General features: G+C 45.2%; 1 protein-coding gene across 4 annotated transcripts in view; it reads right to left on the bottom strand.

Annotated features, from left to right (window-relative positions):
- PUS10 (pseudouridine synthase 10) overlaps positions 1-14,531 on the bottom strand; it is a 1,772,971-nt gene that overhangs the window by 274,860 nt on the left and 1,483,580 nt on the right. The gene's annotated exons all lie outside the window — the stretch shown is intronic.

Here is a 14,531-nt window from a genome sequence, read left to right as displayed (position 1 = left end):
CAATGCTTTGTCTAGGGTAAGACCTTGGGAGTTATGAATGGTAACTGCATATGCAAGAGTTAGAGAAAATTGCTCTCTACGTACATACATGTCTTTGAAGAGAAGGAATCGAGCAATTGAGCGCCCTATCCTTTTCACTTCTGAAACTTTATCAAAGCGAAGATTGACAAACTGAATGTTGCCGTCACGTGGGTATGATTGAAAGCCAACAACTGTACCTAGTGCTCCATTAACTAGCCCTTGCCCGAAATCAAGGTTACGTTTAAGCATTACTCTACAATTTAAGGATAATTTTAATATTTTTTCCAACCCAGCTGTGTTGGAGATTGAATTTTCTAAACTATTTAGTCTTGTTGTGGCTTGCTCACACATGGGTACTGTCATACCATGTACGCCCAGTTTGTCTGTGGCGCTGATTTCCATTATTGGTTTCATTTCTTTATTTAACATTGTTTCATCGAATCTGAAACAGCGTGCAAGAGTTGGCATTAAGGCCATACAATTGACATTTTTGTGCGCTATTTGTTCCATAACATCAGTTGCACATGCATTATTGCCATAAAGTACATGAATGTGCTGTTTTTTCAAGACAACTTGTGCTTCTTGCGATAGTACACCAACTCTAATACTTTTTAAGATGTTGGCATAAGTGAGATCTGCAGATTGCGCATGTTCTCAGTTAATTCTCTGTATTGGAAATGTTGCCAAAGGTTGACATTACCTATACTACCAACAGTTATCTGGCAGAGTTTGTGGCCTAAGGTTTTAAAATAGGTTCACCTTTCACTGGTGTCAATTGTAGAAGATCTCCGAAAACGATAATATGTTTCCCTGCAAAGAGTTCTTCGTTGTTACTTTTAAGTACTTTTTGCAATCTGAGGTGAATCAAAGCCAACATTAGGTTGGAGACCATGCTCACTTCATCCATTAGTAGCATTTTCATTTGTTTTAATACTCTGCGTAATTCCATTGTAGCTTCTGCAGAAAGTTTGTAATAGTCCGATTTATTTTGATGCTCTACTGGAAGCAGTAGTAATCATTGTAAAGTGACACCGCCTATGTTGTAGGCAGCTAAACCTGTGGGGGCCATTACAACAGCTGACAGTTTGATGTTTGTCAATTGTTGAAGGAACTTGCTGATGATTTTGATTAAGAATGTTTTCCTTGATCCAGTTTCACCACTCACGTACAGCAGTATAGGTTTGTATTTTGGCCACCATGTACAATTTGTTTTGTTACGTCTTCAAAAATGGTGCGCTGATCTTTGTTAAGTTTTGCTTGTTGTACATTTAAGTCTTCTGTATCTTCTTGATACTGATACATGGTGTTTTCTACTTCTGCCATAGCTACTTCAGCCTCATTTGCTATTAGCGGTTGTCCTAGTGGTTCTTGACTTCCTGTTACAGAAGGTTGACTACTGTCGGAAGAGTCCTTATCTAGTTGGGCCTGAAGTAGTTCTTCCTGTTGCTACTCATTGTGTAACGTTGTTTTGTACTGCGTAAAGTTCACATCGGTGATGGCGCTTTCATTTGCTTTGAAAGCATCTTCATAGCAGTCATAGTTTTCTAGTATGTCTTCCTCTTTTCTCCATGGTTTGAAAAGTTTTAACAGAGACATGTAATATAGTTCTTTCTGTTGAGGAGTTTTTAATGACAATTTTACATGATTAATTAAGCTTCGTTTGGTAAGTTTCACTAAGCTCCCTTCACAATCGGTCACTCTATATCTCCATTTGCTTTGATCGGGTTTTACATTATTTTTGTATGCAAAGTTTTGAGCTATGTGGTATAGACACATGCTTTCCAAAGTGCTACTCCTGTTCGGATAGTATGTGTCCAGTAAATTGTTTTTTAGAATGTCTTGTCAGTTGGGATCATTTCTGGCAATTGTTTCTATGTCCTCATATGATTTCAGCACTCTTTTTCTAGATTTTGCAGGACCAAGACTTAGCCATACTATGTTGTCTGATTTTCCATACAAAGCAGTACCGGTTAAACGATCTGCTGCTTCATAGATGCCACATTCTCTATGAGACAGCATTTTTATGCCTAGGTTGTACAATTTCTGTGATAATGTTTTGTCTGATGCTAGGTCATCCCAGAGGTCTTGGAGCTCTGTTTTTTCTGCTTTTGTTAAGTAGGCTGCAACATATCGTGCAACAGCAGTTGAATTGTCTGCAATGTACTGCACATCTATGTTTGCATTCCATAAGAGGGCAATTATTGCATTGTAATCATTGATATATTTTGACTCTTCACTTCTTTTTATATAATACGTTTTCTTAGGTGATTTACCTTTAACACCATGTCGAACTGAAGACATGAAGTTGTTTACTTGACCCGTTTCTGTAACTGGTCTAGGGAAACCAAAGTGGAATTTGGTGTAGTATTTACCTTTGTTTTTGTATTTGCAGCGACAATATTTGCCACATTTGTGTTTTTGAAATTGTAAAATCTGCCCATGCAGCTCACTATGTGTCTGTTGTGAAGCGATTTCACAAGTGACATATTTTTGGATAAACTGCAAACAGTGCTATCACTGTCGTGACCAAATTTCGGTGCAACTTTGATCCATAACAGCATGTGAATATGTGGTGCTCCTCTTGCTTGATATTCTTTTCTCCAAAAGAAGTGTTGCACTTCTACAAGGGGAGGAACAGTTTTATTGCAAATAAAGTGTAGCATGACAATGAAACGATGATGGAAATATCTTCACACATTAACTGGATCTAGAGAGAAAAGTTCTCCAGGTGTTAATATATCTATGTTGTTTTTGTTGCTGTTTGCTAGGCGTAGGAACTCATGTAAATCTTCCCAATGCTATTCTGCACAACTTAGCGAAGCAAACCAAGTTGGTGGTCCAAGGTTTCTGATCATACAACGTACGTCTCTGTGCCGTCGGAACCAGTATTCCTTTGTACCATGCATGTTTGCAAACAAATTTGTTATACTTGATTGTAAAACCTCATCTTTTTTCCTGTACTTTTTGCATTAACTGCGTAGCTGACATATTTTGAAAGTGGGTTCCAGATTTCAAAATGTGTGCAACTCCGTAACATAGTGTTGATAATTCACTTTCATAGAGTAGGTGGAATATGTATTCCACATTTTGTCTAAATCTGGGATCTTGAGAATACATTCGTAATGAGCGGTATTCTGATGCCCCAATCTGAGTGGGTCTATCATTGTATCTTCCACCTTTACCAGTAGGATATAGCAGTGGAAAAGCATGTGCTTCTATACTTTTTTCCCATATACTCATTGGTGACCCTTTGGTTAGTCACATTTGGTTAGTTTCTAGTTCATCATCTATGCTTTCATTGGAATGCAATGGATGAATTGTGTAATGGTCCAAAAGAGTGGATACTGTAGCAGGATCCAGAAGTTCGAATTGTCCAGTTTCTGATGGCTCTTGAATTATTTCAGTTGTTTCCCTTAAGCTTTCATCAATATTTATTTCCTTGTAGTACTCGTTATTGTCTTTTAGATATTGCAATGCTTGTCTAACTTTATGTAAGTACACCAGTTGTTGCCAAATTGTTTTGTCCTTTGTTGGTACACCATTTACCAAGACTATTAAAGAATGCTCTATTGAACGTTGCACTCCAAGAGTGTGTACATTTTCCGTTAGATCTAATGGCAAATAAACTACTTTGCCATGAATGCCTTTCACCAATTCAGAGAAAGGTAATTTTGCTGTTTTTGGATGAAGGCGTATAATTGCTTGAAATGGGTGAACTGTTTGAATTATGCTCTCATACAAATTGAGTTGTTGCAGGATTTTTGGTAGTGGGAACAATTTCAAATTATTTGTAATAGCACGTAAAGGAGTGTGGTTGTTGTCTAATTTTGTAGTACAGTAACTGCAACATATTAGGCGTTCAGTTAATTCATATTTGTTTTCTGCTAAAAGGTAGAGAGCTAATTGAAACCAATTGGAATCTTCATTGTCTTCTATTTTGTATGCTATGTCTACATTTTTTGTGTTCTTTTTTGTAAAACGTTCTGCGGCAACACACACACACATGGTTTGGTACTTCAGCCGATGACCTTTTAAATTTTACTATTTCTTTTCTGTATGTGTGTAATAGAAGGTTGCTATGTGCAGAATTGTCGCTACTATGTTCTAAAACTATTGCATTTTGTAAGTGGCTTTCACTTCCAAAATACTTTCTCTGAATACAGTCAATTTCTTCTTGTAAGTATTTGGGTGTACCATGCAGAAGAGTGTTATTTAAGTTGCCTAATTCTGAAGCTGGACTTTTTGCATAGTATATTTTATATAGTAAATTTCTCACATTGGAATGATGTATTGATATCCTTTTGATATCATGGAAGGTGCTTTTGCAAATAGGCCCAGAAATGCAGGCTAATGAATGTCCTTGTAGTCCTGTGTATTTGTGCACTGGACAAATATCCATATTTTGCAGCACTTTAATTTTAATTTTGTGTTTACCTTTTACATACTGATTGAGGAACTGACGTAAAGATTTGAAAGCTTTGTTTGGAATGGCACACATTGATGTGCACAGCCATTTGTATACTGGACGGTGTGGTTCTGCTGAATCAAGAGGCAATTCTGAGTTTTCAGAGGATACTTTTGTAAGCAGTGTTTCTTGTTCCATGATGGTAGTATTGATTTTCTCATACCCTCGTCCACGGCTTTGGATGGCAATTGTGTTTGTTTGATTTTGTTTGTATGCTTCTTCATTAAAATATGGTTCTATGGTTGTTGTGTGACTCCATTCACCACCACAAACATTTAAGAAATTATTTTTGTTCACATTCTGTTTATTGCTGAGTTTCTTTTGTAGTTTGGTACTTAGTTTTGTTAGTGCTTTCATCCTATTTAACACTAATATAAACAACTTCCTTTTGAGAAGGATTGCACTGTCCACGAGAGCTTGTAGGATTAACTTTCTACGGTAGGTTTTAAGGGGTGAGGATGATTCTGGTCCTCTTCTTAGTAGATTCTGTAGGACTCTGTGACGAAACATTTTTGATAAAATACTTTTTTTTACTATGGGTTCTTGTTACACTATCAGGATTAGTAGGAGCATTGTTAGCTGTACTGGTAGCCGATTTTATGCCAACATTTTTGTGTTTTGTGACACATTTTAATGGAGGAGGTCAAGTTTCGGTAGTTGAAGCTTCCTTTGTTTTGCTAACTGACTGCATTAGCTGGTTTGTTCCAACATTCTCTACAAACTGTACAACAGATGGATGCTTAGATTGGGCACTTTTATTTTTAATTGCTCTACTTCTGCGTTCCTTTCTACGGAGTTGCTTTTTGGTAGGCATTCTTTGAAAAAAAGAAGACATAGAAGGCATACTGTTGTACAATGTATGTGTGCTGTGTGCATGCGTGGATGAGTCTGATGGGGAAGTTCTTTGTCATGGTGTGTCAAAGTACATTGGACTCTTGCAATGATTTGGTAAGGCTATTTTACTGTTTGTATACTACTACAATGTGCTTCAGTTGAGAGTACAAAGTGGGCTAGTGGTGACGAGAAGCATTATTAATAAACGAAATGCCATAAACTTGCAACAGCAACTTCTTTTCTAAATCTAATCTTCTAAGGATCACGTATGTTATTTGAGTTCCAAACACAAAGGGATTTGTGAGCCATTCTGCCGGTTATTCTTTTTTCAATAAATGGATATTTGTAGGTAGAATGGTTCAGAAATCAATGTTTGCTTTGGTGCCCAAATTAATCAAATAACCCACGCAGCCTCTTTGAGGAGTAGTTACAATATAAAGGTAATACTGTACTTACAATTGTTTTGCAAAATGACCAGGTTTCTTCAGATATGTCGTCTGCAGTGTAGATGCTGTTGATTCTCAGGAGAGTAGTCTTCACTGCGATTTAATCAAACCAAAATTAATTACTTTGTGTGTTTACAGCAGTGCTGATACTGCACACTGGATATTTGCACTTGAACAAATCTATTTTCCTACATCTTATTTCTTTGTGAATTGGTCCAGATGTTTTGAGAGTTAAGTCCTATGCAACCGTTTTAGCTCTTCGATTGGTTCAGGCGTGCATTACTAATGAGCACCAATAATAATTGTGTTTTGCACTTTTTTCCTTGCATAGAACTATGGAATTTCCAGCAGTACAGGGAGATAATGCTCTATTTCACAGTTTAGATCACTGTATCCCCAAGCTCACGTGAAAATGAGATGGGCAGAACTGATTTGTGTAAAATAGTGGCGTTCTGAAGAGGCAGTATTGAAATTATATGAAAGAGTAGATTGAGCGCAAGCTGAGGGCTGATCTAGAATTCACAGGCTACTTCCTTAAATTAGTTTGGGGCGTATGGGTCACAACCCTTCATCTATCCCCTTCTGCCACCGCAGTATTTAGGGTGCTGTCAAACATGCATAAACATAGTCGCTAGGTTATTAGCACCCTATCAATCAGAGGGGTGGATAGGTGGGCCTTACACACTGGGAAGGATCACACTCTGCAGTACCCTAGGATCAGCTGGTAGCATCGCTCAGTCCCCCAACACAGTCTCCCGATCTCTTTGCAGAACCCCCCCTCTCTCAACCACCACTATGTAAAGGGGATTTCAGTATACGCCATAGGATGTAGTCAAACATGCATGATCGCACATAATTCTTGTGAGTAGGAGAAACACACTTATTCTTGAATATTTGGAATATCCTTTATTACAATTGCATAACAGTCCACACCGGTTTTGTAGCATGTCTTCAGGGATGTAATTTTAAGTGCTGGCTAGCAGATCGCCACCAATCACCTCTGCTAAACAGCACTTAAAATGACAGTCTTCGGGACATGTCAAGCAGCCAAAACGTCAATAGTCTTCACTATATGTCTCACATTCCTCTGACATGGAGGGCTGGATATGGTACCTGTGGTGCTGTGTCTTCAGAGGGTTTCTGGTTCTTTGAAGACAAAAAGGGTGCAGAGAGAATCTGCTGGGTGAGCAGAACCCCTTCTAGTGTTTCTCCTTTTTGTCTTTTTGAACTGAGGAATGGTCTTCAGTACCTCGCTCCATGCCTGGTCACCTTGAACAGGTCCATATGTTGTCCATTTCCTTATGCAAACTGCTCCCAGAGTGCTTAGGGTGCATTGACTGACATGACTCACAATCCTACATGTCATGTTCCTCCTCTAGACAGAAGAGACATATCCTGTGGAGGCCAGAAGCAAACTTCTGACTTTCACAGTATGTATGGCTTGAAATTCTGCAAGGTGCAAAAGCAAGAAAAACTTAGTACGAAGCAGTGTTCCTAAGCGAGAAGAATGTGCGGAAATTAGGAACTGTGGGCACCGAGCAGGGCACCTCGATATATGTAGTGGCCCAACATCATGTTCGCCATTGGACGCATAGGGGGGTTGAGCAAAGCTACGCTGTGCAACCTGGTGGCATAAACATTTCCAAAGAGAAGCTGGGCTGGGAATTAGATATAAATGAGGAATCAGAGGGAGGAAAGAATCAATTAGCAAAGGTGAGGTAGCTGAAGGAATTCTTTAAACTTGGCATTAATAATCCCTCTAATCAGGGTATTTATTTTTTACAAATAATATTTGGAAAACCTGCAACTCTAAGGTATGGCATGACTATGGAGATAGGGGCAAAGAGCTAAGTGCCAGATGGACAAAACACCCTAAGATATATTTTGATCATGGTTACGTAGAGAACATTCTTTTTGTTTCTAGTTGATCAAAAAGGTTGCGTATTCTGGTAAGCATCATCACAGAGCAAGTGGAACCCCTCAAACGAAAAGTCAAGAGGGTACAATAAGACTTGTATTCCAGTGTTTTTATCAATGTTATCCACACAGGGAATTGTGCTGTTCTATGATATCTTATCCAGATGCAGAAGTGTTTGATTTATTATCACATTTCTATTATTATCGGTCTTTCAATTGCTAGGTTTACTGCACATGGTAATACTTTTGTAAACTATTTATGTTATTTTGTGTTAAGCATAATTAGTGTAGATTTACATCTTTCCATTAGGTGTAACATTGAAGGGGGAATAGACACTGTTAACAGGTTGAACACAGATGGCCAGAGGAACAAGATGTATAAGAGCATTGGGCTGTGCACACCTGATAGAGTTAATCAAGCCTTTAAGAGAAGGGTTTAAGAAAGTAATGGAATGGAGAAAAAGTGATAAGAATGGGTTGAGGTAGTATAGCCTGACATGTGGTTGGTAGAAGGAATGCATGTTGGCAATTTTATCTGTGAAAAGGGTGGAAATATTTGAAGAGACCAGCAAGGACTGCCCAGTTTAAGGAGTTTATTTGAAAAATAAGGCTACATGAGAAGCACTCTCTGTGCATCCATGAAGAAACGTTCCTTTCAGCTGCCACTGACTCATGCTCCTTACCATCCTCACATAGATTTAAAAGTCCTATAAGAAAATTCACTCCAGGATGCAAGAGATTAAAAAGAACAAGTTACTTTCTTACCTGGTAACGTTCTTTCGATGGGATGGTCCGACGACGTATTCCATATCTATGACATGTAATCACCACAGCTGTGCTGCTTCGGAAACTTTTTTCGGCGTCTGCGTCCTGCGTCGATGCGCCGTCGTCGAGGACCTCCTCCGACGTCCAACGTCACCCGATGTGATAAGTAGGACGCATGACGCCCGTAGCCTCAGTTGTAGTTTTTTTTCCCCAGAACGTGTGACATAAGTCAACTGCCAGTCAGACACAAAGCCTTGCGGGACGTGAGCTGCAATCGCAAAAGAAATTCTGCAGCGGGGAAGGCAGGGCGGGAGCGATATGGAATATGTCGTCGGACCATCCCATCGAAAGAACGTTACCAGGTAAGAAAGTAACTTGTTCTTCGAGGGGATTGGGTCCTCCGACGTATTCCATATCTATGACAGACTCCCAAAGCAGTACCTTAGCAAGGAGGAGGGAAAGAATTTAGAATCAAAATTTAGAATAGCCAATCAAATAGCAGAGCAAAGGACCGCCTTGCCAAAGGCCAGATCCTGTCCTCGGATGGAATCGAGGGAATAGTGACGTACAAATGTATGTACTGAAGCCCAGGTGGCTGCATCACAGATGTTGCGAATAGGAACACCCCTCTGCAGGGCAGTAGATGCCGCCATACCCCTGGTAGAATGGGCCCGCAAGCCAGCCAGCCAGTGGGTCCTTACCCGCCAAGCGGTAACACTCAGAGATGGTCAAAATAATCCAGCGAGACAAAGTCTGTTTCGTCACAGCTTGCCCCAAATGCTTTCCAGCGTAACCAATAAAGAGTTGATCGTCCACTCTGACCCGGGACATGCGTGAAACATAAAATCTTAAAGCTCTCCTAGGAACAAGCCTATGGAGCCTCTCCTCTTCCTTACCAGGATGCGGAGGAGGATAGAATGCCAGAAGAACAACCTTCTGGGCCAAATGAAATTCCGTCACTACCTTCGGAAGAAAAGAAGGACGAACTCTAAGGACAACCCTGTCCTTGTGAAATACAGTGAAGGGTGGCTTAACTGAAAGTGCCTGTAACTCACTCACTCTGCGAGCGGAAGTAACTGCAACTAAAAACACAGTTTTCAGAGTTAACAGCCTCAAAGGGCAAGAATGTAAAGGCTCAAACGGAGCACCCATAAGAAACTTAAGAACAAGGTTTAAATCCCAACCGGGCACCAGGAAAGGTGACGGAGGGAACACATTAGTGAGCCCTTTCAGAAACTGTGAAATTAAAGGGATTTTAAAGTAAGAACACTCTTCAGATGAGCGCTTAAAGATGGACAGCGCCGCCAGGTAACGTTTAATGGTACCCACTTGCAAGCCCCTGTGGGCCAAAGAAAGTAAAAAGGACAGAACCATGGGGATGTCACATGCAAAAGGATCCACATTCTGAACTCTGCACCAGTCGCAGAACTTACGCCAATGGCAACGGTACAGAGACTTTGTTGCTGGCCTACGGGCCGAAAGCAACACCTCCATCACGTCTTCAGGGAGGTCCCAATCCTTATACCTCAACCTTTCAGAAGCCAAGCGTGAAGGTTGAGGGATCTGACCTCTGGATGGAGAACCTGACCCCCCTCCCGTGAGAGCAGATCGTCTCGGTAGGGAAGACGACGTGGAGGGCAGATGGACAAGTCGAGAAGGTCCGGGTACCACGTCCTCCGAGCCCACGCCGGAGCAATGAGGATCATCCGGGAACCGAACTTCCGTAACCTCTGCAGCACTTGCGGGATGACGGGGACTGGAGGAAACGCGTACAGCAGCGGGAATGACCACTCCACCACGAACGCGTCTCCTAAGGCTCCTTTTGGAGGAAATTCCCGCGAGCAAAACCTTTCGCACTTCCGGTTGACACTGGAGGCAAAGAGATCCACTTGAGGGGTCCCCCAAAGGGCGAAGATCTCCAGGAGAATCTCCTGAGCCAGCTCCCACTCGTGAGAGATTGCGCTCTGCCTGCTCAGAGCGTCCGCCGTCACGTTTTCGTCTCCGGCCAGATGAACTGCCGAGATCGAAACTTCCTGCTGGATGGCCCAGAACTGGAGCTGCATCGCTTCCCTGCACAGAGGAAGTGACCCTGCCCCCCCCTTTTTGTTGAGGTAGTGCATGGCCAATGTGTTGTCCGTCAGGATCAGGACACTCTTTCCTCGCACAGTCGGCAGAAAAGCCTTCAGGGCTAGCCTGGCGGCCCTCAGCTCCAACAGATTGATATGGAGTCTGGACTCCGACGGAGACCAACGACCGCTGACTGTCAGCCCGTTGGCATGAGCTCCCCATCCCGTGAGGGATGCATCCGTCACGATCGTCACCTCCGGCCAGGGAAGCCAAAATGGAGCCCCCTTCATCAAGTTGCCTTCGACGGCCCACCACAGAAGGTCCCGGGCGACCGAGGGCGGCACCTGAACCGGGTCCGACATCCTGCCGGAGGACTGCGACCATTGCGTCTTGAGTGCCCACTGCAAAGATCTCATCCGCAGGCGAGCCTCTGGCACCAGAAGAATGCAGGTGCCATGAGGCCGAGCAACCTCAAGAACTCAAACGCTGGGAGCGTCTGGGCATGCTGAAACTTGTGCACCATCTGCTGAATGTGAAGAGCTCTCACCTGGGGAGGAAAACACTGCCCCAGGGAAGTGTCGAGCACTGCTCCGATGTACGGGAGCCGCTGTTGGCGTCAAATGGCACTTCTTTAAATTGAGGGAGAAGCCCAGCCTGTGAAGGGAGTGGCAGGTGACGGACAGATGATCCAGGACTTGCTCGGGAGAGCTCCCCCTCATCAACCAATCGTCCAGGTAGGGGTAGACGTGAATCCCCCCTTGCCTGAGATGCGCTGCCACCACCACCATGAGCTTGGTGAAAACCCTCGGGGCGGAGATCAATCCGAACAGCAGGACCCGAAACTGAAAGTGCGAGTCGCCAACCGCGAACCTCAGGTACTTCTTGTGCTTGGGATGGATCGGCACATGGAAGTAAGCATCCTTGAGGTCAAGTGACACCAACCAGTCCTGAAGCTGAAGGGCCTGGAGGACTTGAGAGAGAGTAACCATCTTGAACTTGTCCTACCTGAGGAGTTTGTTCAAACCGCGCAAGTCCGTGCAAGTCCATGATGGGTCTCAATCCCCCGTATTTCTTCGAAATCAAAAAAATAAGGGGAATACCATCCCTTGTTCCTCTCCGCTACAGGCACCAGTTCTATGGCGCCTTTCTCCAGCAGGGCTTGAATTTCCTGCGCAAGGAGCGGATCCGGACTCTGCAAAGAGAGGTTCCCCGGTGGATTGTCGCGAGGCCTGTGCCGAAAGGGAAGACAGTAGCCGTGGGTTATGATCTCCAGAACCCACACATCTGAAGTAATGGCTTGCCACTCTACAAGATGCTGCGCCAGCCTTCCCCCAACCGGCGAACCATGGGACATGGCCTCATGACTGAGTGGGAGCGGCTGCGGCGTTACCTGAGGGCAAAGAGGCAACTGCCCGAGAGGCCTTGGCACCACGCGTACCCTGTCGTCCACCTCTGGTACCCCTGCGTTGGCCTCTTTGACTGCCAGCTCCTCTCGCTTTACTGAAGGACGAGTAATAGCGAAAGGAACCACCCCTCCACTGCTGTCCCCTAGACGAAAAGGCGGAGGTTGGCGAACTGCAGCGCCCAACGACTTTGCTGCAGCTTTTGAGGTCTGCAACCTCTCAAGGCTCTCGTCAGCCTTGCTGCCAAAAAGGTGTTCACCGTCAAAGGGCATGTTGAGGAGCCGGGACTGCACATCAGGAGCAAACCCCAACTTCCGCAACCACGCAAACCTGCGTATCACGGTGCTCGCCGCCATGGACCTGCTGACGCATTCAGCCATGTCCAAACCCGACTGAACGGACTCACACATGGCATCCTTACCATCCTGGACCATAGCAAGGAAACCATCCTGTTCGTCCCCTTCGGGAATATGTTCAGCCGCTAACGCAACACAGTTCCACAGAGTGTGTGTGAAACGAGACAAGGCACAAATGGAGTTGGCCGCCTGAAGCGCCATACCACCAGAAGAAAACACTTTCTTCGCCCAGCCATCAAAACGTTTGTTGTCCCTATCAGGAGGGATGGTAGGGTACGACGCCTGCTTTGCCGGGGCCGTGGCCGCCTGCACCACCAAACTCCGGAGTGGGGTGCCTGGTCAAGTAGCAGGGGTCGCTACTGGCTGGACGGTATTTTCGCGACAAGGATCTGCCCACTGCCGGGAGACTCTCCGGAGCAGTCCAAGCCGCCGCCACCCTTCTCTGTAAAGCCATATGGAACGGCAGTACCGGGTCAGTTGGGGACCAACATCAAGGATGTCCGTTAGATCATCCTGCACAAACTCCCCTGGGGGAGCAGACCATCCCAAGTACTCAGAAACCCTAGCCATAAGGCGCCGGTACAAGGAATCGGCATGAGAGCCAGGCTCAGGCCTACAAAACTCCACCTCCAGAGAGGTGTCCAGTCCACTGGCATCATGCAGTGACTGCCTCAAATCGTCAAACTGACTATGGCCCGAGACAATTTCATCTGGAACCTGACTAGGAACCAGGCCATCAGAATCCTCATCCGCCTCTGAAATATATTCCAGGTGGCGAAAAGAAGGCACCCGAGAGTGCTTGCTCTTAACCAGAGCCTTCCTAGGGGGTTCCCCCGTGCCACGGGGTACCTCCGACACAAAAGACGTCGATGGCGTCGAGCGAATTGGCGCCGGCGTCGAGAGAACAGACGTCAGATGCAGCGCCGCCAGCATCGGCAGCGTCGACACAGCCCTCGAAGCCGGAGCCCCGAGCGTGTCCTTCGACGACCTGAGCGTCGACGGCTTCGACGACTTCCTCGGAGCCAGAGCCTCGAGAAAGCCTGTCGTTGCCCTCGACGCCTCAGAAGTCGATGTCTTCCTCGAAGACCTCACAGGTGCACACGGTCTCGAACGCGTCGAGGACCGGGACCTGGAACGGGTACGTCGAGAACAAGTCTCCTTGTCTGAACGGGACCTCTCCCGTGACTGGTGCCGACCACTCTTGCGAGCGGTGTCTCTCGACCTCACACGACCGACCCCACTCGGGGGCGCGGACGGCTTAGTACCCTGCGACTCAAGAATCACCAGAATTTTCTTCCCGAAGGAAGCCCATTCCTCTGGCGTCGCACGGCTGGTGGGGTAAGCGACGTGCCGGGCAGAGTCCTCCGAAGAGGACCTGGAAGACGACCGGTGTCGGCGCTTCCGAGAATGCCTCGAAGAGGCTGAGGAGTGGCGAGACCGACTCCTAGAAGGAGGCCCACAAGACTTCCGACGATGACGCGGAGAGTCACCCCTCGAATCATCCGTCGAAAAACCCGCAGTCTTCGACTTCCGGGGCTTGGACACCCGACCTACCGACAACTTCTTCTTACGTTCGCGTAAGGCTTTGGACGTGAGCGACTGGCACCAGAGGCAGGCGTCGTCCGAGTCCGTCACCGACATCTTGGACCCACATTCCCCGCACTTCTTGAAGCCCGGACGCGGGGTCGAAGACGAAGTAGAAGACATCTTCACACAAAGGATTTTCACAAAAACGAACAGGTTCTAAGAACCGAGAAGAACAGAACTCCAAAGAGTCGAGGCGTTAACCGAGATTCACGAAGCAACACGTTCACGGAAAAAACGGAACTGAGGCTACGGGCGTCATGCGTCCTACTTATCACATCGGATGACGTCGGAGGAGGTCCTCGACGACGGCGCATCGACGTCATCGACGCAGAAAAAAGTTTCCGAAGCAGCACAGCTGTGGTGATTACATGTCATAGATATGGAATACGTCGGAGGACCCAATCCCCTCGAAACAGCTGTATTGCTCACAAAAAAAGATAAATGTACAAGCCTATGAAGGAGGCGATATGAAGGCACTTTGCAGAAGAATGAATGGAGACTACCGTGGGTGTGAGACTTTGGGCTTATACCAATGACGCTTTACAGGAGAGAGTGAGTGTGACAGTATACATATCAGTTCAGTAAGCTCTGATTCGACATATGTCATCTTGCCTTACAAATTTTACAAAATACAGACGTAAAAAATCATCACCACACCATAAAATGTAGC

This window comes from Ambystoma mexicanum, chromosome 4q, assembly GCF_040938575.1.
Source record: "Ambystoma mexicanum isolate Mex_15411 chromosome 4q, UKY_AmexF1_1, whole genome shotgun sequence".
Classification (NCBI taxonomy): domain Eukaryota; kingdom Metazoa; phylum Chordata; class Amphibia; order Caudata; family Ambystomatidae; genus Ambystoma; species Ambystoma mexicanum.
This window is presented reverse-complemented; position numbering and strand designations above follow the sequence as displayed.